Genomic DNA, 15,690 nt, shown 5'->3' with positions numbered 1-15,690 from the left:
CTTTCTCCCCACCCCCACCCTCCTCTAGCTTATCTCTCCACGCTTCAGGCTCTCTGCCTTTATTCCTGATGAAGGGCTTTTGCCCGAAACGTCGATTTTGCTGCTCGTCGGATGCTGCCTGAATTGCTGGCTCTTCCAGCACCACTGATCCAGAATCTGGTTTCCAGCATCTGCAGTCATTGTTTTTACCTCCACTATGTCCATGCTGACCAATAATCACCAAACTGCACTAATCCCATTTACCTGCAGTTGGTCCATAGCCTACTATGCCCTCAGTGATGCGCACATACACTCTCTCTCTTTCTCCCGCACACAACCAATAATGAATGAGGAGAGTCAATGGTGAATTAGTCTTTATTGTTGGGGAATTGGAGGACACACTTTGGGGAGGTTTTGCTGTGATGAGACAATGGTTACCATGAACAAATTCAAAATGGCAAAATAGTACCGTTGGAAATTTACAAATATTTTGTGAGCAGGCAGGGAAGGAGGGAGAGAGTGTGAGTGATATAGTTTTGCAACTGCTTCCAAAGTTTGTACTTCTGGACTTATTGTGAGGTTTTCATGTTATTAAATGGTTGAGGTAATGGCAATGACCCAAACAGAATTGCCATTCCTGCAGACAATTGCTCCGGACTGACCTGGCCAAGTTTATCCTTCTTATTGTCAAAGTATTCCCAATTCTGTGTTTCTTGTTGGTTTGAGCTTTGAAGTCAATAGAGGTTCATTTTCCTTCCCTTCAGAGTCTTCTCATTCTGTAGCACTGTAATCAAAGTCTCCTTGCTTTCATAATAGTCTCATCTTCCAGGATCTTCTTACTCTTAAAATGTTCTGATATTTTAGCATGTCTTCAGAGCATTCCTGCTTTTTTATTCAGCTGCACCTTTTGAAGTTTGTTGCAGTCCTGTTTTGCCTTTGGCTAGGTTGGTGGATATCTGAAACAAACAGAAACAGAAATTGCTAGAGAAACTCAGCAGGTCTGGCAGCACCCATGGACAGAAAACAGTATCAACATTTCAAGTACAATGACTCTTCTTCATAACTGATAGCAGCTTGAAAAAGTTGGTCCTTCTGCTGATAACAGGGGTGGTACAGGAGGAAAAGGGATGGATAGGTGAAGAGGGATCCTGAGTTCTGTTTGTAACAATGACTCCAAGCTGCCAGTTGCCTGCCACTTCAAAGCTTCACCTTGGGTCCTGTGCCAACATTTCTGTCTCAGGTCTGCTGCAGTGTTCCAGTCAAGTCAACATAAGCTGGAGAAACATTATCATCTGCTTAGGCACCTTACAGCCTTCAGGACTCAACATCGATTTTAACAATTTTAGAGCATGAGCAACCCCTTCCTTTTCTATTACCTAACCCCAATACGACGGGTCCTGTCAGGAAATGGGTTGCTTTCAGTACAGCCAATCCATTTTGAACCACTCTTAGCCCCTCATTATCACCTATTTAGCTTATCTTCTTCCTTAACTTACTATCAACAATCCCTTTGACTAGACAGCTTTTTTCTTTCTCTCTCTGGGTATAAAAGCAGATATAAGGAAACTCCAAAGAGAGAAATGCAATACAAACTGAATTGTAATCTCCTGTGACTATGTCAGATTGTGAACATTGAAGGGAGAAAAGACAGCAGTCTGGCTAAGAGATTCCTGAAGAAAGGCCTGTGCCCGAAACGTCGAATCTCCTGTTCCCTGGATGCTGCCTGACCTGCTGTGCTGTTCCAGCAATAAAGTTTCAACTTTGATCTCCAGCATCTGCAGACCTCACTTTCTCCTGGCTAAGAGATTGGTCTGTATTTTCCACTTTAAAAACGTTTTTCAAAAAGCTGGTCTCCCTGGTCCGTGTGTGCTAGTGGGCTGAGGTACATATGTCTACTCACCTGGATTCAAGTTCTAGTGTCTTGTGAAAGACACAGTTAAAGAGCCTTCTACTAGTCACCCGTACATTGCAGAGCTAAAGGACTCTCTCACTCTGGTTTACTAACCAACCTCCAGCATTCAATCAAAAGGGAACAAGACAAAATAATTTCAGTTAACTCGCAAAGCCAAGTTGCTCAACTATCTACTCTTCACAAATAACCAGTGATTGATCCATATATGATCAGGTTTGATGGGCTGAATGGCCTGCTCCTGTATCTATGTTCCTATATCTTGTAACTTATATCATTTCTTGGGATTCACAACTTGTTTCTAATCTATGTGTAGCATAATTGCTTCTTCTTGCATTTAGTACTTAATAAACTGACCTTTTTTTAGAACAAGAAAAATTGATTCCTTTTAGAACATAAATTAATTTTAATCTGGGAGAATGGCATCCATGGGGGAGGGGGGCCATTCTTTATAATCAACCTTGTTGCAAGTAACTAAGGGGAAATGTGAAGATAGAAGGAGCGCCTGCAAACTCAGGCGTTTAACAATTTGGGGTATCCAATCCGGAATGATAAGAAATTGGGGAAGATTGCCCAGGGACTGGTCGAAATAAATTGGGGACTCATGGCCACAATTTCACTGCACAAATGAAACAGAATATTTAGAGTGGGTAAATTATTTCAATAATTTTTTTTTAAAAAGATGCAAAAGGCTTCTGTGAGATTCCAAAGCAACAGTGTAGAAAGCGCAAGACACATTCAATATTCAAGATTTTCAAGGAGAATTTTGAGGATTTACAAGTTCTGTCCCTTGAACATTTTAAAGGAAAAAGCAGGCACCTAGGTTTTGAATTTCACTTAAAAGCCACAAAACTTCAAATTTTGTAATATGTCACCAACAGTGTGCTACTAATTTTTTTTCTCTTCAATGCCCAGTTCTGAGGTCGATTCACAGCAGCAACTTCCCCAGAACTAGAAGTCAATGCTGCGACGGACTAATACCATGTGAGGAATTTCTAAGCAGTTGTGCACATATGCAGTCATTCAGCTCACAAAAATCCGAAGATTTACAGGTAGGAAATAAGATTGATGAAACAGAAATGCCTCTCCTTACCTGAGGAAGCTAAGGAAATTTGCCATGTCCGTAAAGACTCTTAGCAATTTTTATAGATGCAGCATAGAAAGAATTCTATCTGGATACATCAGGGCTTGGTAAGGCAATTGTTCTGCAGTTGTGAGCACACTTAGTCCATCACACAAATCAACCTTCCATCCATTTACTTTATTTACACTTCTTGCTGCTGTGAGAAGGCAGCCAACATAATCAAAGACTGCTCCCAAGCTTCCATTGGCAGAAGATACAAAACCTTAAACGCATATACCACCAGATTCAAGAACAGCTTCTTCCTCGCTGTTATTAAAGTTAAAGTCATAGAGATGTACAGCACGGAAACAGAACCTTCAGTCCAACCTGTCCACGCCGACCAGATATCCCAACCTAATCTATTCCCATTTTCCAGCACTTGGCCCACATCCCTCTAAACCCTTCTTATTCATATATCCATCCAGATGCCTTTTAAATGTGGTAATCGTACCAGCCTCCACCACGTCCTCTGGCAGCTCACTGCATACACGCAAACCAATCAAGTCTGGCCAGTGTCAGTGGCTTCTGCGGAAGTAGTCAGCAAAGGCTGCCATAGTCTCCTTCAAGTAGTCTTCTGATGTTTTCCACACATTCTGTAGATATGAATATTTATTCTGAATAAAAGTAACAGTAAGAGGGTCTGTCCAATAGCAGTTGTGCTGTAACAATTTTAGATTAATTTAGATTAGATTAGATTAGATTACATTACATTACAGTGTGGAAACAGGCCCTTCGGCCCAACAAGTCCACACCGATCCGCCGAAGCACAACCCACCCACACCCCTACATTTACCCCTTACCTAACACTACGGGCAATTTAGCATGGCCAATTCACCTGACCTGCACATCTTTGGATTGTGGGAGGAAACTGGAGCACCCAGAGGAAACCCACGCAGACACGGGGAGAATGTGCAAACTCCACACAGTCAGTCGCCTGAGGCGGGAATTGAACCCGGGTCTCAGGCGCTGTGAGGCAGCAGTGCTAACCACTGTGCCACCGTGCTGCCCCCGTGCCGTCTCCTGTTCCTCCTCTCCTCTATTACAGATGATGTTTTGTTTCTGTGAATGTCACACACCTTGCAGCAATTTGTATAAATTTGCAATGGTATTGTAGCTATTACTGAGACACAGCTAAAAGACAGGTAGGAATGAAAGCTCAATATTCCTGTTTACAAGGTTTTCTGATGAACTAGAAGGAGGGATAAGAAGGAAAGGCATTTGGTGCAGTGGGGAGGGGTGTTTGCACAGATATTAAGATAACATTCAGAGAAATGTGAAATGGTAGAAAGATCATCAAATGAGGCCATATATATTGTGCTATAAACTTTAAAAGGCCCATTGCACTGCAGAGATTACATTATAAACTCCCAGTCAGGGGGAGACAGACGAGAAGATATATAGACAAGTCTCTGCAAACTGCAAAAACAATTACGACAGTAGATAGTGGGAAATTTCAACTGACCACGTATTAACTGGGGTGGAATTCAGGAGAAAGACACAGAAAACACATTGTTGATGAATAAATTCTCAGCATAGCAAGCCCAACAAGAGAGGAAGGTGATTCTGAGTTTAGTTTTGCAAGACAAAGCTGAACAGGTGGAAAATTGTTAGTTGGCAGATGTCGTTTTTGGAGGTGATCATAATCCAAGTTTTCTTTATGCTTCAATGGGCTGTGACTGGGAAGACCAGCTTTTGTTGCCCATCCCTAGCCCTTAACTGAATGATTTGCTTTTCCATTTCAATGGGTGCTTAAGAGTCAAACACACTGCTGTGGATCTGTGAATGCCAGACCAGGTAAGGATGGTAGATTTCCTTCCCTAAAGGACCTTAGTGAACCAGGTGGACAATTGATGTAGCTTCGTCCTCACTATTACTGAGGCATACTTTTTATTCCACATTTAGTAATTTAGTTTAAATTCTGCTAACTATGTAGGAATTGGAACTCATGTCCCCGCAGCCTCTGGATTACAATTCTAATACATTACCGTTGTATCAGCATCTCCCCCTGCATTAATTTCAGTGCAGCTTTAGAAAAGGACAAAGGTAGAACAGGGATAAAAGTTGTTAATTGTGGAACAGCTAATTTTACTGATGTTACTACTGTTCCATGGTGAGATTCTCTAATGCGTTTATTATGGCTCTAGGTGGGATAGTCCAAATTGTCAAGCTCCTGGATGAAGGGGATGCACCGTTTCCACTTCTTCACTCAACTGCCTCCTTGATTGGTCACAATAACATTAACTAAAAATGATTCCCTCCTTGATGGATACCTTTACGCAAAAACCAAAAGAATGTATGTTTTAAAAAGTGTCAATTTAGCTTTCTTGATTTCACAACTTAATGAGATTATTTGTTGCTAAATAAAATGAGGTTGGTTAGCTCAGATGCCAGACAGCTGGTTTGCAATGCAGAATGACACCATCAGCATGGGTTCAATTCCTATACTGGTTGAGGCCACCACAAAGATTCCAAGTTCTCAACCTCGCCACTTGCCTGAGATGTGATGACCGTCAGCTTAAAACACCACCTGTTTTCTCTCAAATGAGACAGTGTAAATGGTGATAGACTGATAGTTAAGCAGTTGATTTTGAGATTCTTAACTTTGTAGGTTAGTGGAAATCCTTCTGTCTTGTTCCCTTTAGAAATGATGTGGTAACTATTTTCTCACATTAAGTATAATAGAAATGTTTACTTGCACTGCAGGGGTGACCAGTTTGACTGTGACTTACATAACACATAAGCACTAAAATCAAGGGTAGTAGGTGGGAGTATTTCAGTCTACTAGCACACATTCGTTTAAATAGCGTGGCTATTGCACAATTTTCTTATTACGCGAGATTGCGTGGGAATGGGCTATCACATTATGTCAGAACTGACTGTACTAGGGTTGAGACTGGCTTTTAACATCTGTCCTTACGTATTCTTGAACAGGGAAAACACAAACTTATCTCTCACTCAGACTGCTGTCTTTTCTCCCATTATGTTTACAATCTGCAATACTCATAGATCTTTCGGATGTAGGTTTGCTCGCTGAGCTGAAAGGTTCATTTCCAGACATTTTGTTATCTTACTAGGTAACATCTTCAGTGGACATCAGGCAAAGCAATGCTGAAAATTCCTGCTTTCTATTTATATGTTTGGGTTTCTTTGGGTTGGTGATGTCATTTCCTGTGGTGATGTTTTTCCTGTAGTGAAGTCACTTCCTGTTCCTTTTCTCAGGGGGGTGGTAGATGAGGTCTAACTCGATGTGTTTGTTGATAGAGTTCCGGTTGGAATGCCGTGCTTCTAGGAATTCTCATGCGTGACTTTGTTTGGCTTGTCCTAGGATGGATGCATTATCCCAGTCAAAGTGGTGTCCTTCCTCATCTGTATGTGAGGATACTAGTGAGAGAGGGTCATGACTTCTTGTGGCTAGTTGGTGTTCATGTATCTTGGTGGCTAGTTTTCTGCCTGTTTGTCCAATGTGGTGTTTGTTACAGTCCTTGCACGGTATTTTGTAAATGACTTTAGTTTTGCTCATTGTCTGTATAGGGTCTTTAAAATTCATTAGCTGCTGTTTGAGTTTGTTGGTGGGGTTGTGGGCTACCATGATGCCAAGGGGTCTGAGTAGTCTGGCAGTCATTTCAGAGATGTCTTTGATGTAGGGAACAGTGGCTAGGGTTTGTGGATGTGTTTGTCTGCTTGTTTGGGTTTGTTGCTGAGAAATCGGTGGACTGTGTTCATTGGATACCCATTCCTTTTGAATACACGGTATATGTGATTTTCCTCTGCTCTGCATAGTTCCTCTGTGCTGCAGTGTGTGTTGGCTCGTTGAAATGTTCTGATGCAGCTTCATTTGTGGGTGTTGGGATGATTGTTTCTGTCGTTCAATATTTGGTCCGTATGTGTTGTTTTTGCGTAGACGCTGGTTTGAAGTTTCCCATTGGCTGTTCGCTCCACTGTGACATCTAGGGATGGCAGTTTGTTGTTGTTTTCCTCCTCTTTAGTGAATTTTATGCCAGTAAGGGTACTATTGAAGGTCTTGAAGGTTTCCTCTAACTTGTTTCGTTTAGTGATGACAAAGTGATGACATAGCGGACCCAGAGTTTGGGTTGGATGATGAACTAACTTCATCAACAAGGAGAATATCATCAAGCTAGTGGTCCTATGCCTTTAAGACTCTATACAGACAATGAGCAAAACGTCATTTACAAAATACCGTGCAAGGACTGTAACAAACATTACATTGGACAAACAGGCAGAAAACTAGCCACCAGGATACATGAACACCAACTAGCCACAAGAAGTCATGACCCTCTCTCACTAGTATCCTCACATATGGATGAGGAAGGACACCACTTCGAGTGGGACAATACATCCATTCTAGGACAAGCCAAACAAAGACACGCATGAGAATTCCTAGAAGCATGGCATTCCAACCGGAACTCTATCAACAAACACATCGGGTTAAACCCCATCTACTACTCTGAGAAAAGGAACAGGAAGTGACTTCACCACAGGAAATAACATCACCACAGGAAATGACATCACCAACGCAAACATATAAGTAGAAAGCAGGAATTTTCAGCATTGCTTTGCATGAGGTCCACTGAAGATGTTACCTAGTAAGGTAATGAAATGTCTGGAAATGAACCTTTCAGCTCAGTGAGCAAACCTATATCCAAAACCTCAACCTGAGTTACAAATCTTCTCAAAACTCGCTAACTCACAGGTCTCTACAGGTCAGTTTGTGGTACATTTTTCCTTTAGTAGCTGCCTTGACATCTTCGATTGTGCACACAACCACATAATTGATATCTTTTAGTGGTCTTGCCTCTTTTGAAAAGGGACACACTGCAATTAGTTGTTCAAATGTCCATAGTGATCTGGGGTTAACATTATCAATCCAGTTCTGTCCTCCTTCTGTTCTGAATAGTCATGAACCTGAAGCATTAACTCTATTTCTCTCGCGACAGCTGCTGCCAGAGCTGCTGAGTTTCTCCAGAAAGTTTTGATTTTGTTTCAGATTTCCAGCATCTGCAGTTCTTTATTTATTTTTATGGGAATTATAGGCATAGGTCATATTGCAGGTTGGAGCTTTCCAACAATGTGGCAGGTAATGCAAAACCTTTGTCCTTATAGAGCTGTTGCCAGTAAGAACATTGGCTGCTGTGAGCTCAGGTTTTACAGAGACTGCCTCGCCCAGTCATTGGAATCTCGTTAGCTAGCTACAAAATTTCCTGACAGTACCTTAGTGGCACCACTACCTGGTGGATCACTGCCCACTCTGTGTTGGCAGGTCTTTGACAATGGAATGCTGCACACTCCATGTTGGCAGATCTGTCTGTGAACGCATTTGGGGTGTTCCACTTCCTCATTTAACACTTCCTTTTTAATGTCTGAGCTTTGAGGGGCTGGATTCTGGATCAGGTTCAGTGTGATCAGTCTGAGCTTGTTAGGCTGTTACCAAGGAAGCTCTATTTCTCACCTCATTGTGGTCTTTGAGATTCCTCATAAAGCTTCCTGTAAACCAGCCCGAGGGTTCGCTGTTTGCAGTATCACAGTGCTCAGCCTTCATTGGCTGGGTTTATCTGATCACAGGCTGCAGGACTGACCACCCAGTCACAGAAAAGACTAGGTATTTTCTCCTGTTGCTGTCGCTCTCCTTGACCTCAGTGGGTTTCCCAGAGATCACTGGGGATCCTATAACCTTTGATCCTGCCAGGTCATTGTGGAAGAGCAGGTCAGTCCCATCCACAGTCACTGGGCCCAACACCAGGTCACACTCTTGACACACCCAATGTAAAGGAATGGGCACATACTCTCCTCCAATCCCTTTTCCCAGCCCATTGACACATTCTGCACTCTCGGGGTGGGGGTGGGGGCATCATGCTGTAGAGCTTGACTGGCCCCAGTGTCCCTCAGTATCAGCACACACGTTCACTCACCTCACCCTAGCTTTACATACAAAGATCAGAAGCTCTCAGGGATTCACTTAACCTTATCCCCCTTCGAGGAATACCTTTGTAGAGATTGGCATGTGTAGTCAGAGTCATATTCTGGATCAGTGCTGCTGGAAGAGCACAGCAATCCAGGCAGCATCCGACCCTAGTCTGCTATGCTCTCTGCCTGACTCCCATTCTCTAGATGAAGTATATGTGCATCGATAAGTCCCACATTTATTTTCCATTGCCTGCAGCTGCTGGCCTGGATAAACCATACCTTGCAACAACTAAAACACACAGGATTCTGGGCCTCACCTTTCACTTCAGCACCATCCTCCCAGCATTTCCCTCTTTACCATGGGCGCTCGCTTTCTCTTCACATTCTCACCTCGATCCTTTCCAGTTAGTTGGGGGTTGACGAAGGAAGGATTTCTGTTGGAACAGGGGGTTTGTGGATCAGCTCAGAATCATCAGCCAATGTGGCATTTGCCTGAATCCGTTATACTTTGTTCTTCAAAATCCATTCTTATTTGGATGATGGAGGTTTTGAACTCAAAATAAAATCGTTTCATGGAGGTTTTAGTAAGTGACTTCTGTTTTAAGTGCCTGTACCCCACTGTTAACACAAGCTGCTTAAGCATTTCAAATTCCAGGTATCTGTGATAGGCTGTTTCCTGAGTGTACAGAACTTTGGATGGTACATCTCTGACATTAACTAGTGCATACTTCAGACAGCCTAACGTACTACTTCATAATCAGTGACACTTTGCTCTGGCAAAAAGAGTGAACATTGTGAGCTTTCCCTGAAAGCTTACTCTGCAGTAATAAAGACAAATAAGGACTGCCCAGCGTATCTGTTTTGCCATCACTTGAAAGAGATAAAGAACATTTCCACCTCTGCTTCCTAATGAAATGAGCAAACCAAGTTGCCTTGATCCTTAAGCTTGAGCAAGCATCATCTCCTATGAGTGCAGTAAGTTCAAGTTCCCTTTCCTGCTTTTTATCCTGAAATTCCCTCTTCCTACCTTGCTCTTTCCTACTTTTCTCTCTCTTCCTCTTTTCTACGCTTTTCTTTGAAATGTTAATTTCAATTTTAATCTAATTTTCCAATTTTAATCACTTTACCATGACTCGGTCTTTTTGACTTGATTTATTATTACTGTCACATATACCTGGGTAGAGTGAAAAGTTTTGTTTTGTGTGCAGTACAGGCAGATTACATCATACAAAGTGCATTAGGGTAATGAACAGAGTGAGGAATACAATGTCACGGCTGGAGAGAAGTTTGTGAGACATGATTTCACATGCACAAAGCCATGTTGACTATCACAAATCAGTACTTGTCTTTCTAAACACATGTAAATCCTATCCCTCAGGATTCCCTCCAACAACCTTCCCATCATAGATGACAGGCCACCTGTCTATAGTTCCCTGGCTTTTCCTTACCACCTTTCTTAAACAGTGGTACCACATTAGCCAGCCTCCAGTCTTCCAACACCTCACCTGCGACTATCAATGATACAAATATCTCAGCTAGGGGCCCTGCATTCACTTCCCTTGCTTCCCAAAGAGTTCTAGGGTACTTCTGATCAAGTCTTGTAGATTTATCCACTTTTATGCATTTCAAGACATCCAGCACCTCCTCCTTTGTAATATGGACATTTTTCAAGATGTCACTATCTATTTTCCTCGACATTCTATATCTTCCATGTCTTTCTCCAAGGTAAACACGAATGTGAAATACTCATTTAGTATCTGCCCCATCTCCTGCGGCTCCACACATAAGCTGCCTTGCTGATCTTTGACGGGCAGCTATGTGTAGAGCCTAAAGAGATGGGAAATATAGACTGGGAGCAACTGTTCCACAGAAAGGGCACAGTAGACATGTGCAGACTATTTAGGGAGCAGCTTTTGCGAGTGATGCACAAATTTGTTCCTCTGAGACAGGTAAGAAGGGGTAAGATTAAGGAACCTTGGATGATGAGAACAGAGGAACTTCTCGTCAAAAGGAAGAAGGCAGCTTACGTAAGGTGGAGGAAGCAAGGATCTAGCACAGCTTTACAGGATTACAGACTAGCTAGAAAGGAGCTCAGAATTGGACTGAGGAGAGTCAGAAGGGGGCTCGAAAAAGGCTTGGCAATAAGGATTAGGGAGAACTCAAAGGCATTTTACTCATACGTGAGGAATAACAGAATGATCAGGGAGAAGGCAGGGCCGATCAGGGATATGCATTGGGAACTTGTGCGTGGAGTTTGAGCAGATAGGGGAAGCCTTAAATGAGTTTTTTGCTTTGGTTTTCACCAAGGAAAGGGAACTTGTTGTAAATGAAAACTTACAGGAGCTGGGATACAGTCTTGACCAGATCAAGATTGATGAAATTGATGTGCTAGAAATTTTGGAAAACATTAATATTGATAAATCTCCAGGGCCAGACCACATTTATCCTCGGCTGCTCCGGGAAGCGAGAAAGGAGGTTGCTAAGCCACTGGCGAGGATGTTTGCCTCCTCACTCTCTACAGGAGTCGTACCGGAGGAATGGAAGGAGGCAAATGTTGTTCCTCTTTTCAAGAAGGGCAACAGGGAAATCCCTGGCAATTACAGACCATTCAGTCTTACGTCTGTGGTCAGCAAAGTTTAGGAAAGAATTCTGAGGGATAGGATTTATGACTATGTGGCAAAGCATTGTGTGATTAAAGGCAGTCAGCATGGCTTTGTGAGGGGCAGGTCATGCCTCACAAATCTCATTGAGTTCTTTGAGGAGGTGTCAAGACAGGTCAACGACTGTCGAGCAGTAGATGTGGTGTTTATAGACTTCAGCAAGGCATTTGATAGGGTTCCCCATGGAGGCTCATTCATAAAGTCAGGAAGTATGGGATACGGGGAGATTTATCTATCTGGATTCAGAATTGGCTGGCTGACAGAAGGCAGCGAATGGTTGTAGATAGGAAGTATTCTGTCTGGAGGTCAGTGTTGAGTGGGGTCCTGCAGGGCTCTGTTCTTGGGCCTCTGGTCTTTGTAGTTTTTATAAATGACTTGGATGAGGAGGTTGAGGGGTGGGTTAGTAAATTTGCAGATGACACTAAGGTTGGAGGTATTGTCGATAGTATAGAGGGCTACTGCAGGCTGCAGCGCGACATAGACAGGATGCAGAGCTGGGCTGAGAAATGGCAGATGGAGTTCAACCTGGATAAATATGAAGTGATACATTTTGGAAGGTCAAACTCGAATGCTGAATATAGGATTAAAGACAGGATTCTTGGCAGTGTGAAGGAACAGAGGGATCTGGGTGTGCAAGTACATAGATCCCTCAAAGTTGCCACCCAAGTGGATAGGGTTGTCAAGAAAACATATGGTGTTTTGGCTTTCATTAACAGGGAGATCAGGTTTAAGAGCCGTGAGGTTTTGCTGCAGCTCTACAAGTCCCTGGTGAGACCACACTTGGAATATTGTGTCCAGTTCTGGTCACCCTACTATAGGAAAGATACAGAGGCTTTGGAGAGGGTGCAAAGAAGGTTTACCAGGATGCTGCCTGGTCTGGAGGGCTTGCCTTATGAAGAAAGGTTGAATAAGCTCGGACTTTTCTCTCTGGAGAGAAGGAGGAAGAGAGGAGACCTGATTTGAGGTGTACAAAATAATGAGTGGAATAGATAGAGTCAATAGCCAGGAGGTTAAGTTACTATATTTGACATTAGGATTATCTCCATCCCTGGGTGGTCTTGAACTACTAACCTTCCAGTTAATGGCGAGGGAATCCCGAGGGACAGGATTTACATTTTTTTCAAACGGCAAGGACTAATTAAGGATAGTCAGCATGGCTTTGTGCATGGGAAATCTCATCTCACGAGCTGAGTTTTTTGAAGAGGTAACAAAGAGGATTGATGAGGGCAGAGCGGTAGACATGATCTATCTGGACTTCAGTAAAGCTTTTGACAAGGTTCCTCATGGGAGACTGGTGAGCAAGGTTAGATCTCATGGAACTCAGGGAGAACTAGCTATTTGGATACAGAACTGGCTCGAAGGTAGGAATACAGAAGGTGATGGTGGAGGGTTGCTTTTCAGACTGGAGGCCTATGACCAGTGGAGTGCCACAAGGATTGGTGCTGTGTCCGCTACTTTTCATCATTTATATAAATGATTTGTCTGGGAACATAGGAGGTATATAGACACTAAAATTGGAGGTGTAGTGGACAGCGAAGAAGGTTACCTCAGAGTACAACAGGATCTTGATCAGGTGGGCCAATGGGCTGAGGAGTGGCAGATGGAGTTTGAGATAAATGTGAGCTGCTGCATTTTGGAAAAGCAAAGCAGAGCAGGACTTAAACACTTAAAGGTAAGGTCCTGGGCAGTGTTGCTGAACAAAGAGACCTTGGAGTGCAGGTTCATAGTTCCTTGAAAGCAGAGTTACAGGTGGATAGGATAGTGAAGAAGGCATTTAGTGTGCTTTACTTTATTGGTCAGAACATTGAGTATAGGAGTTGGGAGGTCATGTTGTGGCTGTACAGGCATTGGTTAGGCCACTGTTGGAATACTGCAAGCAATTCTGGTCTCCTTCCTATTGGAAGGATGTTGTGAAACTTGAAAGGGTTCAGAAAAGTTTTACAAGCATGTTGCCAGGGTTGGAGCATTTGAGCTATAGGGAGAGGTTGAATAGGCTGGGATTGTTTACCCTGGACTGTCGGAAGCTGAGGGGTGACCTTATGGATGTTTATAAAATAATGACGGACATGGATAGCATGTCCCTTTTCCCTGGGGTGGGGGAGTCCAGAACTAGACCGCATAGGTTTAGGGTGAGACGGCAAAGATATAAAAGGGACCTTGGGCAACTTTTTCACGTAGAGGGTGGTGCATGTATGGAGTGAGCTGCCAAAGGGGGTGGTAGAGTCTGGTACAATTGCAGCATTCCCAATGCATCTGGATGGGTATATGGATAGGAAGTAATTAGAAGGATATTGGCCAAGTGCTGGCAAATGGGACTAGATTAGGTTGGGATATCTGGTCGGCATGGATGAGTTGTACCGAAGGGTCTATTTCTGTGCTATACATCTCTATGACTCTAAATACCATGTTTGTGGAGTTCATTGATGATTTGTATTGTCTGCATGCGTTTGTCTGGAATTAAGAGGATAAGTTCTAATTCCAGATCACAACTTAGTTTTTAAACAGTTTTGCCCATTTTTTTTCTTCGGAATTAGTTTTATTTATAATAAATGGATTATTTTTGAGTTCATTAAAAACTCCTGGTGAGGCTTTCTTCTACTCTTAACAGCAGTACACCATGGAATCAATTGACCACTAACAAACTTACACTAATGGTATATGGAGTAGTGGGACTTCATACCCAGTGCATGGCCTTAACATTTGGATATTGCTGAAAAAGATACATGTTATCCAAGCTTTTTGTCTTACAGTCAATTGGTGAGGCGATGGGACTGTTAATCCAGAGATCCAGGTAATGTTCTGGGGACCTGGGTTTGAATCCCACCATGGCAGATGGTGGAATTTAAATTCAATAAATACCTGGAATTGAGAATCTAACAGCTGCTATGAATCCATTGCCAATTGTTAGGAAAACCCCATCTGGTTCACTTTTCTTGAGGGAAAGTAACTGCCATCCTTATCTGGTCTGGCCTACATGTGACTCCAGACCCACAGCAATAGGTTGACTCTCAACTGCCCTCTGGGCAATTAGAGATGGACAATAAATGCTGGCCCCGCCAGTGATGCCCCCATCCTGTTACAGAATAAAAAAAATTACAAGAGTACCAAATCTCAAAGGGAAGATTCATTTATTCTGTTTGAGAAGAGTATGGTTGGCAAATGGACTCTGAATAATAAAGGTATTGTCATAGAGATTGCCAATCGGGACAACTGTCCCTCATACTCATCGAGTCCAGGATTAGATTTGTGAGTAAATCATAGCGTTGTCCAACATATGAAGAATTACACCAACAATTAATTAAAAGTTCTCAGTTAGGCTCACTGGGTGACTAACTTACATTTACTAGAACCTACGATTATTCATATGCAGGGCCCTGCCCTCTGAACAGAAAGTACATATTCAGGCTTGCACCTTTTTTAATTATTCAAAAGTATGAAGAACAATAGTTCCTGGTGCAATTCTTATGGCAACGTGCCAAAACATCAGATTCGACTTGCCTTTTCATACTTCTCATGCTGTAATTATGCTGTGACATGCATACCACCCCTCCCTGCAATGTTTATTCTGTGTATTGTTATTTTCTGCACCAGCCCTGTCCCTTCTGCCTATCATAGCGCCAGCACCACAATGACTAAACCGATTCAATGGGAAGCTACTCCACCTTGAGAGGTGTTTTAATGGAAGGTGGTTTTGAGAGTGTCGCACACCAGCATTGCAGAATGAAATATAAATCAGGCTGTGGTAAGAGCACAATAGACCTCATTTCCCCTGGGCTAGGGAGAGATTTTTATCGAGTGCCTGAACTCACTCACAATCAATGGGCGACTCCTGGGCGAGGTGTCAGAGCGAGCTGTGGCATCCCGTACAGGCTGGGACTGAAGTGAAAACAAAGGGTTGCAAATCAACATTCTTCAAATATCCAAGACACAAACAGCCAGATGAGCAAATGACGCAGGGGCGAATGGGAGGAAAGATGGTTAACAATTTGAGTGGGAAACTTTCCTGTCAATCTGACTGCTGAAGCACCAAGAGGGAGAATGGGAAAGTAAAAGAAATGTTCAGCACTAATTAATGCCTTGAACTAAAAAGCAGTTTT

General features: G+C 42.8%; 1 long non-coding RNA gene across 1 annotated transcript; it reads right to left on the bottom strand.

Annotated features, from left to right (window-relative positions):
- Nucleotides 1–348: 348 nt before the first annotated feature.
- Nucleotides 349–15,470, bottom strand: LOC122541695. Its single transcript, XR_006309651.1, has 3 exons — nt 15,407–15,470; nt 9,251–9,367; nt 349–935 (listed from the first exon to the last, which is right to left on the bottom strand). It is a non-coding gene; the product is annotated as an uncharacterized LOC122541695 (long non-coding RNA).
- Between the last annotated feature and the right edge of the window lie 220 nt (nt 15,471–15,690).

The sequence above is a fragment of the Chiloscyllium plagiosum genome, chromosome 38 (genome assembly GCF_004010195.1).
Source record: "Chiloscyllium plagiosum isolate BGI_BamShark_2017 chromosome 38, ASM401019v2, whole genome shotgun sequence".
Classification (NCBI taxonomy): domain Eukaryota; kingdom Metazoa; phylum Chordata; class Chondrichthyes; order Orectolobiformes; family Hemiscylliidae; genus Chiloscyllium; species Chiloscyllium plagiosum.
This window is presented reverse-complemented; position numbering and strand designations above follow the sequence as displayed.